We start from the raw sequence: 20,297 nt of genomic DNA on the forward strand, positions 1-20,297 counted from the left end.
ACTCGGGTTCGGGGCCCCGGGCAAGCCAAAGCCAGTATGGCAGGGGACTTCCGCTCTTCCTAAGGGTTAAGTCACCCCATGTAAATAGCGTGGTTTGTATTTCAGTTACAGAACAAATGACAAATTCGTAGATAATTTGTATTTTTCCTAACTATACAAACCTTAGCTATTTACAGTTATGTGCCCCCCAGCCCTGTCCCCCAAGATAACTCCTACCTCTAAGTAAAGTGAAGTATTCACCGGTGTGTGTGAGGGGGGAGGGGTAGCTAGCTACCCTTCCCTACATCCCCCTAACTAGCGGTGGGGTAGGAAACCCTCGTTAAAACTTTATGGCTCGTCATTCAGCTACGCCGAAGTAATTACCCCATGTAAATAGCTAAGGTTTGTATACTTAGGAAAAATACAAATTATCTACGAATTTGTCATATTTTTATTTTAAAATAAATTTTTAAATATACTTACCTGGTAGTTACATATATAAAAGGTCCCTCCCTCCTCCCCTCTGAAAACAGGGGCATGGAATTTCTGAGGACTTATGGGAATGGTTCCAGTTACCTAGTTAGATGGCGCTCAGGTATGACCACCTGGGCACCTGGTCGGCGATTGCCGCGAAATTTGAATTTCTGCAGTGCGCGCGACGAATCGGCGGGATTAAGCTGTATATATGTAACTACCTGGTAATTATATTTAAAAATCTATTTTAAAATAAAAATATAATTTTTACCGAGAGAGGTCACAATTCAACAATTTTCATGTGATCTATCGTTTAGACAAGTGCCAATGTATGTATTAATAATACAGTACTACAATTGTTCCAACACCTAATATTATCACCATTACCAGCCAAACCACATCTCTAGTCGGAAATGCAAGACACTACAAGCCTAGGGGCTCTAACAGGGAAAATAGCCCAGTGAGGAAAGGAAAGAAAGACGTAAAAAAGTAATTAACAATCAAAATAAAATACCTTAGGAACAGCCAGAACAATAAATAGATATTTCATATATAAACTATAAAAACTTACAAAATAAGAGGAAGAGAAATAAGATAGAATAGTGTGCCCGAGTGCACCCTCAAGCAAGAGAACTCTAACCCAACAAAGTGGAAGACCATGGTACAAAGGCTATGGCTCTACCCAAGACTAGAGAACAGTGGTTTGATTTTGGAGCGTCCTTCTCCTAGAAGAACCTCTTACTATAGCTGGAGGGTCTCTTCTACCCTTACCAAGAGGAAAGGAGACACTGAACAATTACATTGCAGTAGTTAACCACTTGAGAGAAGAATTGTTTGGTAATCTTAGTTTTGTCAGGTGTATGAGGACAAGAGGAGAATATGTGAATATTAGGCCAGACTATTCAGTGTATGTGTAGGCAAAAGGAAAATGAACAGTAACCAGAGAGAGGAATCCAATGTAGTAGTGTCTGGCCAGTTAAAGTACCCAATGCACTAACTTTCTAGTGGTAGTATCTCAATGGGTGGCTGGTGCCTTGGCCAACCTACTGCCTGCAAACCCATTTGCTCTTTACTATGGATTTATTTTTAAACGTTTAACTTAGCCGGTGGATATATATATAGCTAACGCCTCCGACGGTCCGGCAGCCGATTCAAAACTCGCGGGCGATCGAGGGGTTGGGTTGCTGGGTGTACACTAGTGGCACCACTCGGCAGGATACTAGAACTATTCCAAACCTCTTCAGTTCTTCTCTTCCGGCTGTGGTATAAATATTGATTCATGCCCGCACTAACCTCAAGTTTTCTACAGTTTGGTGAAGTACTTGTTTGTGGTTTATGGCTTTCGCTGAGTTGGTTATTCTTTCGACTGTTCTTGAACCCTTTTTTGATTTGACTGTTATTGACCCTTGCTTTGTTTTTTATCTCTCTTTGAACATTCCAATATGGCTGACCCTTCCCCTGTATATAGGAAATGTGCTAAAGACTGTAACAGGCGCCTTCCAAAGGCTTCCATCGATCCCCACTCTATTTGTATTAATTGTAGAGGTAAGATTTGACAATTAGGGGATCGATGCGATGAATGTGTCATTTTGTCAGATAATGAGTGGTTAGAATATGAAAAATATACTCGTAAACTAGAGAGAGATTGGGTAAGAAGAAGCTCTTCTCGTTCCCAAGAATTTTCCTCTTCCCATGTCCCTGAACTTTTTCTTACTCCTGTAGTGGTAATTTCAGAACCCCCTACTAGCACTAACGAGCCTTCACTTAAAGACATTATGAAGGCTATTCATGTTCTTGGTGCAAAGGTCAAATCGCTGGCTACGGCTAGAAACCAGCTTATGTCCGACGTGAAGTTTTTAAAAAGTGAAAGTGTTAGTGCGAAAAATGTTAAAAATGTGTTCAGTGTTGCGGAGGGTTCGTCTGTTCGTACTTGCCGTTCACCCAGTCCGAGACCTCTTTCAAGCTCCCCAACCCCTGGGAGAAGGAATGTCAAAAGACCAAAGGGAACGATAGGTGTTAAACCACGAACAGACGTTCCCTCACGAGTTGCAGATGTTGCTCCTCACGATCATTCTTATTATAAGAGAGACGAGACTAAGTTCTCCTCGTCCTCCGATGACGTTCATGTTAGTAGGAAATCCTGGCGTCAGGTTTCACGACCGCTTAAGAACAAAGTCAACGTCCTGGCTGCAGTCACTGGAGCAGCCCGGAATGTATACCTTCATCAGAGGAAGGTTCGCCTGCTAAACGCTCTTTTTTTTAACGTCAGATTTTGTGGCTCCGGAGGCCCCTGCAAAGAGTCTTGGTGCCATAGTTTTATTTGGGGGTTCCAGATATGACGTGAGTGCTGCTGCTCCTGTTATTAATGCTGACATTCCTGAACTGACCTTCCTGACGTCACGGTCTGATCCTTGTATTCAAGATCCTAACTTTAATGTGTTGCAGGACATGCAGTCTAAGCTGTCCACCTTAATGCAGGCCTACGGTCCTGCTCCTGTTCGACAGGAACCCTCACTTGCGGAGCGTCACGGTTCCGCTAAACGTGACTCAGTTTATCAGTCATCTAAGCTTGAGGCTTTACGTCACGCTGACGTGATACCTAGTGTTAACTTTGCTCTCAAGCGAGATGCTGATCGCAAACCTTAACGTGACATTGAGCGTCAGTCTTTACAGTCCAACCGTGACGTCGAGCTGCAGTCACCGCAGTCACGACATGACGTTGAACGTCAGTCACCGCAGTCACGACATGACGTTGAACGTCAGTCACTGCAGTCACGACGTGACGTTGAACGTCAGACACCGCAGTCACGACGCGACGTCGAACGTCAGACACCGCAGTCACGACGCGACGTCGAACTTCAGACACCGCAGTTACGACGCGACGTTGAACGTCAGTCACCGCAGTCACGACGTGACGTCGAACGTCAGTCACTGCAGTCATGACGTGACGTCAGCCCTCCTGCCTTGACTGCTGCTCAGTTACAGGTTGATATAGGCTGTCAAGCTTTGCCTTCCCGACCTTCTTTGAATTCGCCTTCTCGCAAGAATATTGTTTTGTCGGATGAAGTTTACTCTGAAGAGGAAGCTGATGATCCTTTTTCTACTAACGTACCGTTGGAGGTCCTGTCGGAAGAAGAAGAGCCTGGGGTTGCCCAACAATCTCTAGATTTTAAGAAAATTATGAATGTTTTTAAAGAAGTTTTTCCGTTTCATTTTGTGCCTGCTGCCCCACGTTCTCCTCCTTCAGAATTTACTTTGGGCTTGCCTGCTACAGCTCCTTCTTATACGAAGTTAGTGCTCTCTCGATCTTCTAAGAGAGCCTTGCGTCTGCTAGGAGAAGTCTTCCTTTGCCTTCCCTCCTTCTAAACATGCTTCTCGTTCGAGCGTCTGGTATGACACGGGAGAAGTTCTCCGCTTGGGAGTACCTGCCTCTGCCCAGGGAGACTTCTCAAGCCTGGTAGACTCTCCTCGTCGTCTAGCCATGAGACGCTCCAAGGTGTTGTGGACTTCTTCACAGCTTGACCATCTTCTCAAAGGAGTCTTCCGTGCATTTGAAGTTTTTAACTTTTTGGATTGGTCGTTGGGGTCCTTGAGCAAGAAGGCTTCACCTTCTAACAATGATGCTGTCATACAGATTATGTCCTGCATGGACAAGGCTATAAAAGATGGTTCTAACGAACTTGCGTACATATTTACTGCAGGAGTACTGAAGAAGAGGGAGTCATTGTGCTCGTTCCTTTCTTTAGGAGTCACTCCGTTTCAGAAGTCGGAGCTCCTTTTTGCTCCTCTATCACGTGCACTGTTTCCCCCAGATCTTATCAAGGATATAGCGTCATCTCTTGCCTTGAGGGATACTCATGATTTAGTCGCTAAAACAGCTCGCAAAGTCTTGCCTTCATTTTTCTCCAGCAGCAAACCGAAGTTAGATACACCTGCTTCCAGATTTATTCCTCCCTTTCGTGGCAGAGCCTCCAATAGAGGCACCTCTCGTTCTGATGGAAGACGAGGTAAGAGAAGGGGGGCCAGGTCCAGCCGTGGCAGAGTTTGACTGCACACGGCTTCAGACAGCAGTAGGGGCCAGATTGAAGAACTTCTGGCAGGTGTGGGAGAGAAGGGGAGCGGACCAATGGTCTGTCCTCTCGTTGAAGGAGGGTTACAAAATTCCTTTTGTAAGGAAACCTCCTCTTGTTCGAAATCCAATAGACTTCTCTCCCAGGTATCCAGAGGAAGCAAAGAGACAGGCCTTACAACTTAAGGTGTCTCATTTGTTAGAAAAGGGGCCGGTGGTGAAGGTCTTGGACCATCAATCCCCAGGCTTTTACAACCGTCTCTTCCTGGTTCCAAAGAACACAGGAGGCTGGAGACCAGTGCTAGATGTGAGTGCGCTCAACGTGTTCATATTGAAAACAAAGTTCACGATGGAAACCTCCAAATCTGTTCTAGCAGCAGTAAGGGAAGGCGACTAGATGGTCTCTCTCGATCTCCAGGACGCTTACTTCCATATCCCTATCCATCCGACCTTTCAACGTTATCTAAGGTTCATGTACGGGAAAGAAGTGTACCAGTTTCGAGCTCTGTGCTTCGGCCTCAGCCCTGCTCCTCTAATATTTGCAAAGCTCATGCGGAATATAGCGAGCTTCCTACATTCGTCAGGTGTCAGAGCCTCCCTTTACTTAGATGACTGGTTAATCAGGGCATCATTAAACCGCTGTCTGAAGGATCTCATATGGACGTTGGACCTAGCCAAAGAATTAGGTCTCCTAGTAAACAAGGAGAAGTCACAAATGACTCCGTCCCAGACTATTCTCTATTTGGGGATGGAGATACAGAGTCGAGTTTTTTGGGCTTTTCCATCGCCCACAAGACTAGAGCAAGCTTTCTAAAAGATTCATCAATATCAGAAGAAGAGCAGTTGTTCTGTAAGATTATGGATGAGCCTTTTTGGAATTCTATCGTCACTGGAACAGTTTGTCTCCCTGGGAAGGCTCAACCTTCGCCCTCTCCAGTTTCATCTCAACCAACATTGGAACAAGGAGAAGGGCATGGAAGCAGTTTCCATTCCACTCACGGACCCAGTCAAGACTTGGCTGAAGTGGTGGGACGTCAACCTCAAACTTGGGGAAGGTCTCTCGCTTGCCCACAAGAACCAAGACCATGTGTTGTTCTCAGACGCCTCGGACTTGGGGTGGGGAGCAACTCTAGGCAAACTAGAGTGCTTGGGTCTTTGGTCCAAAGATCAGATAAAGCTTCATATAAACCATAAGGAGCTACTGGCGGTTCATCTGGCCTTGTAAAGTTTCGAAGGTCTGATTCGGAACAAGGTGGTGCAGGTAAACGCGGACAACACCACAGCGTTAGCCTACATCTCCAAGCAAGGCGGGACCCACTCACAGTCCCTTCACTTAACCGCAAGGGATCTCCTAGTTTGGCCAAAGGAAAGAAATATCTTCCTTCTTACAAGATTCATTCAGGGAGAGAGGAATGTGATGGCAGATTGCCTCAGCAGAAGAGGACAAGTCATCTCCACGGAATGGATGCTTCATCAGGAGGTGTGCGAGAAACTATGGAGGATATGGGGTCGTCCTGCCATAGACCTGTTCGCAACCTCGTTAACGAAGAGACTTCCAACTTACTGCTCTCCAGTCCCAGATCCAGAGGCAGTCCACATAGATGCGTTCTTAATGGACTGGTCTCACCTGGAAATTTATGCCTTTCCTCCCTTCAAGATCCTTCACAAGGTTCTGCAGAAGTTCGCCTCTCACGAAGGGACCAGGTTGACGTTGGTTGCTCCCCTCTGGCCCTCAAGGGAATGGTTCACCGAGGTACATCAATGGCTGGTGGACATTCCAAGAAGTTTGCCATTGCGGGCGGATCTTCTCAGACAACCTCACATGAAAAGATTCCATCAAAGCCTCCCCGCCGCTTCGTCTCACTGCCTTCAGACTATCGAGAGAGACTCTAGAGCTCGAGGGTTTTCGAAGGAGGCAGCTTGAGCTATTGCCAGGGCAAGGAGATCCTCTACCATCAGGATCTACCAATCCAAATGGGAGGTATTTCGAGATTGGTACAAGTCCACCTCTGTTTCCTCATCCGATACCACTGTAGCACAGATCGCTGACTTCCTGCTTCATCTTAGAAACAACCGTAACCTTTCTGCCTCTACTATTAAAGGCTACAGGAGTATGTTGGCTGCAGTGTTCTGACACAGGAACATGGATCTATCGAACAATAGAGATCTTCAAGACCTTCTCAAGTCTTTTGAGACTTCCAAGGAGCATCAGATTATTACTCCAGCTTGGAACTTGGATGTTGTACCTAAGTTTCTCATGTCTGAGAGATTTGAACCTCTGCACTCAACCTCTCTTAAAGACCTTACTCTTAAAATTCTCTTTTTAGTGAGTCTTGCTACCGCGAAGAGTGTTAGTGAAGGGCATACCTTCAGTAAGAATATCGGCTTCTGCTCTAATAAGGCAGTATGCTTCTTGCAGCTTGGTTTCCTGGTAAAAAATGAGCGACCATCTCATCCATGGCCAAAATCTTTTGAGATTCCCAGCCTGTCGGATGTGGTTGGTAATGAAATTGAAAGTCTTGTGCCCCGTTAGAGCTCTAAAATTTTATCTAGACAGAACCAAAACTTTACGAGGTGAATCAGAGGCTTTATGGTGTTCGGTCAAGAAGCCATCCTTAACTGTGTCAAAGAATGCCTTATCATATTTTGTCAGATTTTTAATTAGAGAGGCTCACACTCAATGCAGTGAGAATGATCATAGATTATTGAAAGTTAAAACTCATGAAGTCAGAGCAGTGGCAACGTCAATGGCTTTTAAGCAAAATAGATCCCTTAGAAGCATTATGGACGCAACCTTTTGGAGGAGTAAATCTCTGTTCGCTTCACATTATTTAAAGAATGTCCAGACTCTTTATGAGGACTGCTACACGTTGGGACCATTCATAGTGGCGAGTGCAGTAGTGGGTGAAGGTTCTACCACTACATTCCCTTAATCCCAATACCTTTTTTCTTCTCTTGAAACTATTGTTTTTCGGGTTGTATGTGGAGACTGAGATAGTCTTCCGCAATCTTTTGATTTGGCAGGTGGTCAAACTTGTTTATTGAGAGCACCCAGATCAACGGTATTGTTGAGGTCCTGTCATAGGGGTGTTCACCCCAGATATGATAGCTCCTAGAGGTCTTTCAGCCCCCTGAGTGGATCGCTGGGCTTCATAAGGATAGCGGGCTAATGAGGCAGAGTATCATCAAAGTCAGCTTCTTTATCAGGTACTAATCCTTAAGTTTGTTTTATTTCAAAACTCTTGAGCTATATTCCTATAATGTTTAATACTGGTCTCTTACCCTCCACCAAGGGTGTGAATCAGCTATATTTATATCCACCGGCTAAGTTAAATGTTTAAAAATGATATTTCCATATTAAAATAAATTTTTGAACATAGTCACCCGGTGGATATATATAATTTAACGCCCTCCCTTCCGCCCCTCTAGAGACCCTACGGGCAGAGAAGACCTGAAGAGGTTTGTAATAGTTCTAGTATCCTGCCGAGTGGTGGCGCTATTGTACACCCAGCAACCCAACCCCTCGATCGCCCGCGAGTTTTGAATCGGCTGCCGGACCGTCGGAGACGTTAGCTATATATATATCCACTGGGTAAGTATGTTCAAAAATTTATTTTAATATGAAAATATCATATTTCAGCAAAAGCTGAAACCAACCATAAAATCTTTAGCAAAGTATAACCACCTGTCACTATTTCATGGGGTGGTTATAGACCAGCCACCCCACTCACACACACGCATACACACACTGGTGATATGAGGTCGCTTTTTATTTTGGCTCTGTAGAGAGAGGATTTGCTTTCATTCTCGTCTGTTAACCCTTATTTTCTCAAATACAAACTGGCTTTAACACTGTTATTCTTTTTCTTTCCAGGAGTGCCTACATATTGTGAGGTTTTCCTATGATGCGGATTTGTCCTTTCGTGGAAAGTCGCCTTTGCGGCATCTTCATGTCGGGTACAGAGACGGATGCTCACGCCCTTTGTCTAGCATGTAGGTGCCATCTATGCTCGCATGAGTCTCCTTTTGATGAATGTCGGGAGTGGCCATCTTCCCAGTGGGTATGGTTCGGTAGGTGACGGAAGACGTACTAAAGGGATTTTTCTCCTAGGTCTTCCTTGAATTCGAAGAAATTCTGACTTCTTACTCCAGACTCTCGTTCCTTCCCCATTGATTCTGCCCAGTCAGTCTCTTCTGGAGGACGATCGAGTACAAGTGGTGGCTGATTGACCCCTGGACAACCCATAGGTTCAGAGGACTCCATCACTTTCCCTAGTGAAGCGGCGCCACCCTCTGGCTTAGGGAAGTTTATATCTAGCTTCAGCCTTCCTTTGGGATCTCGGATTCCCCTTCTAAGGAATGGCTTTTAGAGGTTTTACAGCTAAGGACGCAGCAGTAGCACACATCTGTCTTCACAGGAGTTGCCTATGGTCTTCTTCCTTGTGAGACTGAGGTAAGTGACCCATCAGAGCTGCTTGTGCCCTCAGCTGCAGCAACTCCCGCTTCTGCTCTTCCACCCTTCATTTGTACTACTTCGGTGCATGAACGAGAGCAGTTGTAGACTAGTACCCCATGGGGTTACTTGTTGGTGGATCCTCTTGAGGTGAACCCAGAAGCCTACTTCCGTCCGTCAGCTTACGGATTACACTACGCACTCTCAGACTGAGGTTGCTCAGCATACTGAGGGCTTGCAGACCATCCAGTGTTAAGTGCCCATCTTATCCTCGAGTGAGGCCCTCTTAATATGAGGCCAGGACCTTCAGGACCTGTGCCTCGGGTTTCTCCGTCTAATGAGGGAGAACCTGCTGTTCCTGTTGCATGTCACTGTGCAGGTATCAGAGGTCAACCTTGCACACCACCATACGAGTGTGCGCCTCCTAATACAGGAACGCGTAAGGTTAATCGCCAATCTGCTGGAGCACTGGCGAGTGATTGTGCTTTACCTCGCTCTGTTTCAGTTTAGGGCTATACAAACCCTACAGGGAGTCTTGCGCAGGGTGAGCATCCATCCACTGAGCACTAGCAAGGTGGGCGGGTGAGCTACTCTTGCTCATAATTGTCTGTGAGCGATCTTGGTAGTGTGGTCGTGAACTCTTAGTGATTTTTCACCATGCTATGCTTCGGCAATACCAGAGCACCCATAGGTGCGCGCCACTTCGGTTACTCACCAACTATCTCGCCAACCTGCGATGAACCAGTCTTTCTCATCAGTGCGCACCACTTCGGTGGCGCACCCTCTTTCATCTAGCTCTATCTCGGTAGTTAGCGAGAGCAAGCCTGTTCAAGATTCCTCTTTGGTGCGCTTGCCCTTAGAGCAGTTGCATCTTGCTAGCAAGCTCTACAGGTCATCTAGTTATGCTCACCCTTTACTGGTTATGCCCAGAAGGGATTATAAGCACGCTCAGTCCTTTAGTACCTCAGTGGGTGCTCCTTCATTTACGAAGGATGCCCCCTGGTCAAGGTATATGGCATGAGTGTCTCTGGGAAGAGCAGTCCACCCTCAGTCCTGAGACAGAGTAGCACTATTGCAAGGCAGGCTTCTCCTCCTACTTCTCTTTTCCCACCTTCTCCTCAAAAGCGGTCATCCAAGGCCTCCAACATCTGCTTCGACCCTGAGTGGGAAAGATTGGGTATTATCCCGCTCAACCCTGAGAAGAGGGCAACAGCAACTAATGCCTCCTCCCTGAGGACTAGCAGGGGCTTGAAGCCTCCAAGAGAGATTTTGTTCACTGACCACTGTCTGCTTTCGCCAATCGAGATTGTCCAATCCGAATCTTCCGGTCCTCCCTCGGAGGTAGGTGTTCCTTCTTCGTTTGATTTGGTCAAGTCTCATGAGACATCGACTGATCCCTCTGCATTGTTTTGTGGGACGAGTAAAGTAGTACTATACCAAAATTAACTGGAAGGGGTTATGGTACTAGTATGGGAGCTCGTGCGCCTGCTATCTCCGCTAGGTTTCTTACAAGATCGAGTATGAGTGCTACTGGTCAGGATGTTTACAGTTTCCCTCTTCTTTCTCCTGCCTAGGGACGTTCCCAAGACACTTCAGTAACTCCATCGTCTATATGTTGATTCAACAATGGCAGTAATGATAAGGGATCCATCACGCTAGAAGTCGGCTGAGACGGGTCTCTTGGCTTCTATAGTCAACTGTTCGGGGTGGAGAAGTCGACAGAGGTTGGTGACCGGACCGGCTATTGACCTCTCTTTGAGGGAGTTTGTTCTGTAAGCGTCATTCAAGGTGGAGGCTCCAAGCACAGTCTGTGTTGTATCAAGAGAGGGGACTTCTAACTTTCTGTTCATCTGGAAGATGTGTATTTTCAGTTACCCATCCATCGATCAAGCAAGCATCATCTCTGCTTCACCATCGGAGTGGTTTATCAGTTCAAAGTTCTGTGCTTTGGAATATCTCCCACTCTGCAACTGTTCACTCTAGTCTTTGTTTGGGCCCATTCCAATGGTATTTGTCTTCGTAAGTATCTTGACAACTGAATGATCCTGTTGTCTTCACGAAGACAGTTGTTCCAAGATCGAAACAGACTTCTAGCCTTTTCCAACAATCCAGGGATTATTCTCAATTGGATAAAGTCTTGTTGCAAGGCCAAGAAAAAGACGGAGTACCTGGGATTGTTGTTAGATGATCATATCGACAGACTTGGCGAGGTTGCGTGACCCTTTATTTCAGTTTAACATTTATTGGCTCGTCAATGGCAATGTCTTCTAGGACATCTTTTGTCGTTGGAGAAACTCTTTCACACGAGCCCCTGCATCAAAGATCGCTACAGTAGTGTCTGAAGCATCACTGGTCAATTATCACTGATTCTCCCCATCTCTTGGTTCTAGTAATTGTGTGCAGTAAGAGGATCTAAAGTGGTTGTTGAACAAAAGAGACTTCACTAGGGGAATCTCTCTTTACTCCCCATTCCTGGAAATTCTGCTGTTTTCAGATGCATCCAAGAAAGGGTGGTAGCCACACCCGAGGAGCTACACCACCTCAGGACGGTGGTCTTCCTATCAACCTATTGGATTTGCAAGCCATGCTTTTAGCTCTCTGATAGGGCACTTGATGGCTATGATTAGTGACAGTACTACCATTGTTTCAGAGTATCTGTGCGAGTTGCCGAGGACACACACTTTGTTCCTAGTGTGTGTCTGCCTCTCCAACAACCCAGTGGAGCTATCAACAAAATACATCACATACTGGCAAGAGGAATGTATTGCCCCTCCCAGGCTTAACCAGGAGTAGTTTGTTCTGTAACTGGAATACAAACCTACAATATTTATTATGGGTTATTACTTTTAGCGAAGCTGAAAGGACGAACCATTAAAATATTTGCAAGTGTTAACTAGCCATTCTGCTAGTTAGTGGGGGTAAGGGTTAGCTTGCTACTGCTCCCACTCGCACACCGGTGATTTAGCTCATTTGGTTTTTGACTGGGATGGTGTGCGATCTGTGCCGTTCTTCATCCTTCGCCTATTTTTGGACTGCCATTAAATGCTTTTGTTTGTGCTTTCTCTTTGATTAGTGTGTGTATGTTGACTTCTGCGACAATGCGTACTTGCCCTGGACTTGAAGGTTTGCCCTGCGGAATCTTCATGTCAGTCGCTGATACCGATCGCCACACCCTTTGAACCATCTGCAGAGGTCAACGGTGTGATAGTAAAACAGGTGTAGCGAGTGTCGGGTGTGGTCTGCCTCCCAGTGGGAAGGGTTTGGACGACGGCGAAAGAAGAAGTCAAAACAGGATATTTCTCCCTCGAAGGTTTGAGTGAAAGGGCAAAAACCCCTAGACCTCTTTTTCCGCTTCCCGACCTTCCTCCAAAACTCCTGCTTGTTTGGTCTCTTCCGGGAGACCATCGAGTAGTAGCGCAGACCCTTTGATATACGGTGTTGCTTCCCTAGCGAAACGGCCCCACCTCTCTCCCCGGGTAAGACCTTGTCTATGTCTCCTTTTTTACAAGTGTGGTCGTCCTTGGGGCTTCTGGGCCTGCCCTCCAAGGACTCCTTGCTGCGCTTCATCATTCATGGTGCTAGTGCGCAGCCATCGTTGACTTTGGAATTAGATCATGTCGTGCATCAATGTGGTAGTATCTGAGGCTTCTTTTGTGGCCGCTGCCAACAGTCCTGCACCTTTAGATTCTTCAGCTGTTGCTGCCGACTCTGTTCCCCCGTTCCTGTTTATCCTTCTAGGGGGAACTTAGTATTTCTTCTCTCTTAGTGAGTGTTTCTCCTCCTGGGGGGAGTTCATTCATAGAGACTCCTCTGCGGAGGACTGCTGCTTCTAAAGGTCAGCTTGCTGATCCCCCAGCCCCTAGAGGGCGTCTTTGATGCAGAGCTCGCCCTCCACTTCACCTTAGAGTTAGTCCTCCCCATCGGTGAAAAGGTGCCTCATCCTAGCAGCCATCCCCTGTAGAGGAGCCTCCGCTTCAGTCGTCTTCCAGCCCTCGACCTTCGCCTGTTCCTTGACCTTCTCCTGACGACACTGCTGCTAGTCCTCGGACTTCGGCCCTGGATTTTTCTGTGGATCGTTCGAGATTCCCGTCAGAGGATGTTCGCCCTTCCAAAGGGCACATCCCTGTTCCAGAACATCCTTCATGCTGATCACCAGCATCACATCAGCGCCCTCCAGCACTTCAATGATTCCCAGAGCGTCGGCGTGCTCCTCTGCCATTCGCTGATTGGAAAAATGAAAATAAAATACAATGTGAGTCAAGCAAACCCAGCACATATTTATGCCAGATCAACAACACAGAGATTTTCAGCTCAGAGCAACCCTTGGAAGCCAGGGCTGTGAACCTACTGGTATTACTAAGCCACTGGTGCACGTGGTGGTAGGATCTTTTACTCTGTTAGCATCCAAAATGCACGAGTTCTGAGTATACTGGGTTAAGTTTTCCTGCCACTTGGAAAGGGCACTTCCTCCTGTCTAAGGACGAGTCTCCTAGGTAAAGGACAACTGTTTACTTGTATTGGAAGAAATGACAAATTTGAAAATTATTTATATTTTTCCTAATTATACAAACCTGAAACTTTTATTCATACCTATCCACCATCACCAACCCCTGTTGAATTGGTTTGTTAGTGAATCCACCGAGAAGGGGGCTGGCTGTTGCCTCCCTGTTACCGGCCGGTTGTTGACACCTCGTTACAATTTTTAACTATCGAGTTCCAGTTTTACTGTTATAATTCTCCTATATAAAGGACTAATGTTTGTATAGTTAGGATAAATCCAGATTACTTTTAAATTTGTCATATTGCCTCGTTAAAAAAAAAAATAAAGAATTATTCAGGTCGGCTCTAATACAGTTGCTAAGTGAAGCTAAAGCAAATACAGTATGCATAAACAAGTCATTTAATGTGCTCATATTCTGTCATTTGCTTATACTTTCTTCTAATTTAAACATACCATTTGGTCCTGATTACAATGGTCATTATCATTATGCAACCTCAAGTGTTGATTTAGTTTAACTATCTTTTGAAGTCAATTCAATCTTAAATACAAGTCTCTCTCTCTCTCTCTCTCTCTCTCTCTCTCTCTCTCTCTCTCTCTCTCTCTCTCTCTCTCTCTCTCTCTCTCGATAACTTGATAACTTAACTTCATAATTTTGACCCTCTTAACGAGAGAATGCTTTGACGAAGTCATGTGTTCTCTTCATATTGTTGAAGAATTGTGATGGGTAAGAACAAATATAAATTTCTCTCTCGCATCTTTTTCTTCCTCTGAATGTTACTTCGATCTTCTCTTAATTTTATAAACTTTCATGTTACTGTTCCAACTCTGAGTAAAATTCCCTTATATATATATATGTGTATATATGTAGATACATACTGTATGTATTTTTTTTTTCTTTTGGCGTGGATGTTTCCACATCCATTATTGCCGCTGGCATGGATGTTTCTATATATGTTATTGCTGCCTGCTTTGATGATTTGGAGGAGGTATCACGATTGGCAAGTGTTTGCATTCAAAGCTGTATGAAGGAGTATTGGATGATCTCAGCTATCCCGAAGTTTTTTTTGCACCTGATGGCGGAACTATTCTTAAGGGTTGGGTCTTCGGAATCAAGGGAGATCTAATGATTAGGGTAGGACTCTCGGCTTTTGACCGGAAGCCCATCATTACAGATATGGGGAGGATGATTCCATAGTCTCTTGGTCTCAGTCCTAACAGGCAGGTTCAGCTTACACCTGTGCCTCTATATCTGTTTTGGTGCTATCCTTTGTGTAGGGTATGGAGTGGTCCGTCTGGGAAGTGTACTCTCATTGTGCCGATAGTGGAGAGTGCAAAATTCTTTTCCGACGTATGATACTCTATTAATATTCTCAAGCAGGTAAATCTCCTAACTCACTCACAAACAACACAATACTCTCTCTAAAATGGATCCTTCTAATGACAAATGCCCCTCCCGTGGATATGCTGACTCTCCGCAGGCACTGTTGGCGACCTTTGGCAAGTCTATTAAGGAAAATTTTACTGACTACTTAGGAAGGAAAACGACCACACCTCCAATGTCCAGAAGTGTGATGGTAATGTGAGAAAATTGAAAGTCATTCACATATGCGATTTGCCAATAGGCTGTCATTATGAAGCGTTATGGATGACTTTTAAATCTTATGGTAAGGTTACTGAAATAAGGATGAATTTCAAGGAAGATGATGAAAAATGGTAAGCATGGATCTGCTTTAATGATCACGAAGAGGCCTTTAAAGCAATTTCTGAAATTTATAAATTAGAGATTGACAATAGTGTGATTACCAGAGCATTATACAATGCTGCTCCTTGGAATCTTGATATATATTGCCCGAGTGACTGGAATCAAACCGAATCCATGGACACGAAAATAAACTTTATATCGGAAAGAAAGCCTAATCCACCAATGTGACTTATTGCAACCTCGAAGGGAGATGACTATAATTATTTTAAATATAGCAAACTAATGCAAAAGAAAGTAGGCAATATAGAACCCGGAGACGTTTCTAGATTTAGCAACAAATACATTTTAATTCATGGCAAATCTAGAACGCAGTCTTTTATGCGAAGTAATATAAAGATGGAAGAAAATTTGATGGTAGATAGCAAGCCACAATTGAATTTTAGTTAATGGAAGAGGAGTAATTTTTAACAAAGACCTTTATGATTTTATTGAGCATGAAATCTTGGATATATATCCTAAAGAAATATGGAAGGTTCATAAGATTACCAAAACCTCTATAACTATTTTAACATTTGAAAACCATGATGTACACTCTCATGTATATATCGAAAATGAGAGAAAACCAGTTCGCCTTTACCAGCAGAAACATTTGCAGTGTTACGATTGCTTCAAATTTGGGCATCCATCTAGGGCAAGGGTTCTCAACCTGGGGTTCACAAACCCCCAGCGGTTCAAAAGAAAAAAAATCAGATAGTTAGATACGTTGTGAGAGAGAGAGAGAGAGAGAGAGAGAGAGAGAGAGAGAGAGAGAGAGAGAGAGAGAGAGAGAGCCTTACCTTACCTTATTGCCTTATTTTATGTTTGGGTTCCCCCAGGTCCCTCAGTGTGAGGCACCTTGTATATCCACCAGAGAGTTGCTAATGCACCTTCCGGTGTATTTTGCATCTTCCAGTCTTGGATGGTCTGGGATGCATCTTAGGTATTTATTGAGCTTATTCTTGAACATATCTACGCTCACTCCTGATATGTTTCTTAGATGAGCTGGCAGCACATTAAAAAGTCGCTGAATTATCGATGCTGGTGCGTAGTGGATTAATGTCCTGTGCGCCTTCCTTAGTTTTCCTGGTATATTTTTTGGCACTATTAATCTACCTCAGCTTGCTCTTTCTGATATTTTCAGCTCTATGATGTTTTCAGTAATTCCTTCTATTTGCTTCCATGCTTGTATTATCATGTAGCGTTCTCTTCTCCTTTCTAGACTGTATAGTTATATAAATTGCAGTCTTTCCCAGTATTCAAGGTCCTTAACTACTTCTATTCTAGCAGTATAGGACCTTTGTACACACTCTATTTGTGCAATATCCTTTTGGTAGTGGGGGTACCATATCACATTGCAGTACTCGAGTGTACTACGTACATAAGTTTTGTAAAGCATAATCATGTGTTCAGCTTTTCTTGTTTTAAAGTGTCTGAATAACATTCCCATTTTTGCTTAACATATAGCCACCAGTGTTGCTATTTGGTTGTTGCATAACATATTCCTATTTAACATTACACCAAGATCTTTAATTGCTTCCTTGTTTGTGATTGTCTCGTTATTAGGTCCCTTGTATGCATATACCATTCCTTCTCTGTTTCCATAATTCATTGATTCGAAGTTAGCGGAGTTAAATACCATCCTATTTATCTCCGCCCATTCATATGTTTTGTTTAGATCTCTTTGTAGTGAGTTCCTATCTTCATCACAAGTAATTTCTCTACTTATTCTTGTGTCATCGGCGAAACTAATCACTACAGAGTTTTCAACATCACAGTCTGTCTGAGATCATAATAACAAACAGCAGTGCTGCTAATACCGTACCTTGTGGCACGCCAGATATTACCTGAGCTTCATCCGATTTCTCGTCATTTGCAACCACTATCTGTTTTCTGTTTTGCAGGAATTCTTTTACCCATTTTCCTATCTTTCCCACAATATTATGCTTTCTCATTTTTTTCTCCAATATGTTATGGTCTACCTTGTCAAAGGCTTTTGCAAAATCTAGATAGATCACATCTGTGTCTTTTTCATTTATCATATTTTTGTATATGTTTTCATAGTGTGCTATCAGTTGGGTTTGTGTACTTTTTCCGGGCCCAAAACCGTGTTGACCTATATTAAACAAATTATTTTTAACCAAATGATTCATTTTCTTTTTTTATTACCCTCTCATACACTTTCATAATATGTGATGTTAGACTAACAGGTCTATAATTGCTTGCCTCTAGTCTTGATCCACTTTTGAAGATAGGGGTTATATAAGCTAATTTATGTTTAACATATATCTCGCTTATATCTACACTTTGTCTTAGCAGTATTGCAAGCGGCTTCGTGATAGTGTTTGCAGTTTTTTTTAACAAAATCGCTGGAACTCCATCTGGTCCGGCTGCCGATCCATTTTTAATTTCGTTTATAGCTTTGACAATATCTGCTTCATTAATATCTATATCCGTTAGATATTCAACATTTTCTTCTCTCATTTCTGTTTCATTATTCTCATTCGCAATTCTTGGTGTGAACTCACTCTTATATTTTTCTACTAATATGTTGCATATTTCCTTTTTTTCATTCGTTATCCGTCCTTCAATTCTTAAGCCTATTTCTAATCTCCCTTTATTCATCTTTTTTGCATAGGAGTAAAGTACTTTGTTTTTTTTTTATATTTTGAAGTGTCCGTTCTTCTAAGTCCCTTTTTTCATTTTCTTTCGACTGTATAATCTTTAGTTCTGCATTTTCTATCTTACATTTTATTTCCATCATTTTCCACACAATTTTTCCTTTTGCAAGATTTTTCTTCCACTTTCTAATTTTCTGAAATAAGATCCTTCTGTCTCTTGGTATGCATGTCTTTTGTTTATTGTTTTTTTTCGGTACATATTTTTCAACAATTTTCTCCCGTATTTTGTACAGTATGTCCGTATTTACCTGTATATTATCACTTAAAATACATTTTTCCATTCTTTATTCAGTTCTTCATTTATTTCTGACCTTTTTATATTCTTACTATAGAAATTATATTTTCCATATCCTTCCCAACGTTTTGTGCTTTGATTAATTCTCGATCACTTGCTTTGGAATGGACTATTAATTCTATGACATTGTGGTCTGAAATTCCCGCGTTATACACTATTATTTCTTTAACATAATTCACCTCATTCACAAATACTAGATCTAGGACATTTTCCTTTCTTGTTGGAATGTGGTTTATTTGTTGCCTATTATGTTCTAATAGCATATCTTGAAGCTTTTCAAATTGCATCTTATCTTCTGCGCTACTATTACTCTATTTTTTATATGTATACATACAACCACTTTCTTCTATCCGTTCTTTCCAATTCACGAAAGGAAAGATGAAATCTCCGGATAGGAGTATATTCCAGTCTTTATGGTTTCTACATATATCATCTATTTTTTCTATTATTATGTCAAACTCCTTAGTATTTGGGGGTCTGTAAACTACAATATTCACTAGTTTTTCAAATTCAAATTCTACCGCAAGCAATTCACATTCTGTGTTGCTGTATTTTTCACAGACTTTTCCTTGATTTATGTCTCTTCCATATATTGCGGTTCCCCCTTGATTCCTATTTGTTCTGTCTGATCTATAAGTTTGGAATCCCTTTATCTGGTCATCACTGCCAGTCTCTTGGGAATACCATGTTTCACTTATATTTAATAAATCTATTTTTCAAGAGAGAGAGAGAGAGAGAGAGAGAGAGAGAGAGAGAGAGAGAGAGAGAGAGAGAGAGAGAGAGAGAGAGAGAGAGAGAGTGTGTGTGTGTGTGTATTTGGTGTGTGTGTGTTTGTGTGTGGGGAATCAAAATTGATTAGAACCCCATTCATTATGGATGTGCAATTTTCCCCAGATGACATGCAAGAAGAATTCGTAGAGTTGATGAAAGACTTTAGCAGAAAGTGCATTTGAAACACTTTCCCTGACTATGCTCAAGTCTAAAATTGTGAGATTTACCCTGTTGTATTTGATATAGTTCTAACCTCTTTACTCATGTTACCGAGTGCTTATATGTTTCAGCAACAAATTTCAATGCTATTGAACATGAAGACTAAACATTCATTACGGCTTAGTGTGGAACATGATCCACGATTCTGTCTTGTCTAATACTGCTCCTCGAATTGAGAAACTTTTGATATAAATAGGCACACCTTTCACACTGATGGTCAGCATTGGTTGATAATGGAAATATTGTTTCACGTGTCTGTGTAGTACCATTCTAAAATAGGTGGAATATCAATGTTTCATCTCGATAAGATCATTAAAATTTGAATCATTTGATAATCTATGTTGTACCATTGTATGTCGAGTTAATCACTAAATTACCATTTTGTTCAACGTTAGATTACTGGGTTCGGTTAAATGGTCTTATAACTCGGGGTGTCATTATACGGGAATAAGGTTGAGAACCCCTGATCTAGGGTGTGAAAAAACATAAAGATTTGTGACAATTGTTCTGATCGTGAGCATGGACCCCGCACTTCTAATACAAAGTGCACTAATTGCAACCAAAATCACAAAGCAACTTGAAGGAAATGTCCTCAATATGAAATAGAAGAAGAAGCTGTTCAGAAGTCAGATGCAGAGCATATCAGTGTAAGATATGCTAGGCGACTTCTAAGCAAGACCAAAATCTATGCTAAGGCCTTAAAATCTAAGGATGCATGACATCCAGAGAGAACTATAACACCAGCTAGACAGGATAATGGACAACTTACTCTTCCTAAACCACCTTATAAAGCTAACACCATGCCACCTACATTAGATTCGGTGCCTATTGTCACAAAGGCATCACCCACTTCCTCTGAATCTGCTACACCTTGAATGAAAAGCCCAAGGTTTTCATCTCGTGTAGCATCATTGTCAGATTTAGGGGATGAATCCCATACTAGAGAGCTATTGGATGCACCTACCATAATGGAGGTGCATAATCCTAATGGCTCTCCATCTTTCAATCGGAAAAGAGGGAGACCACCATCCCTCTCCCCCTCCAATGAGAAATGCAAACATACCTATTGCAAATAGATACAATATTTTATCTGAAAAAGATGAACCTTCAACAAACT

Source organism: Palaemon carinicauda, chromosome 2 (assembly GCF_036898095.1).
Source record: "Palaemon carinicauda isolate YSFRI2023 chromosome 2, ASM3689809v2, whole genome shotgun sequence".
NCBI classification, from domain to species: Eukaryota; Metazoa; Arthropoda; class Malacostraca; order Decapoda; family Palaemonidae; genus Palaemon; species Palaemon carinicauda.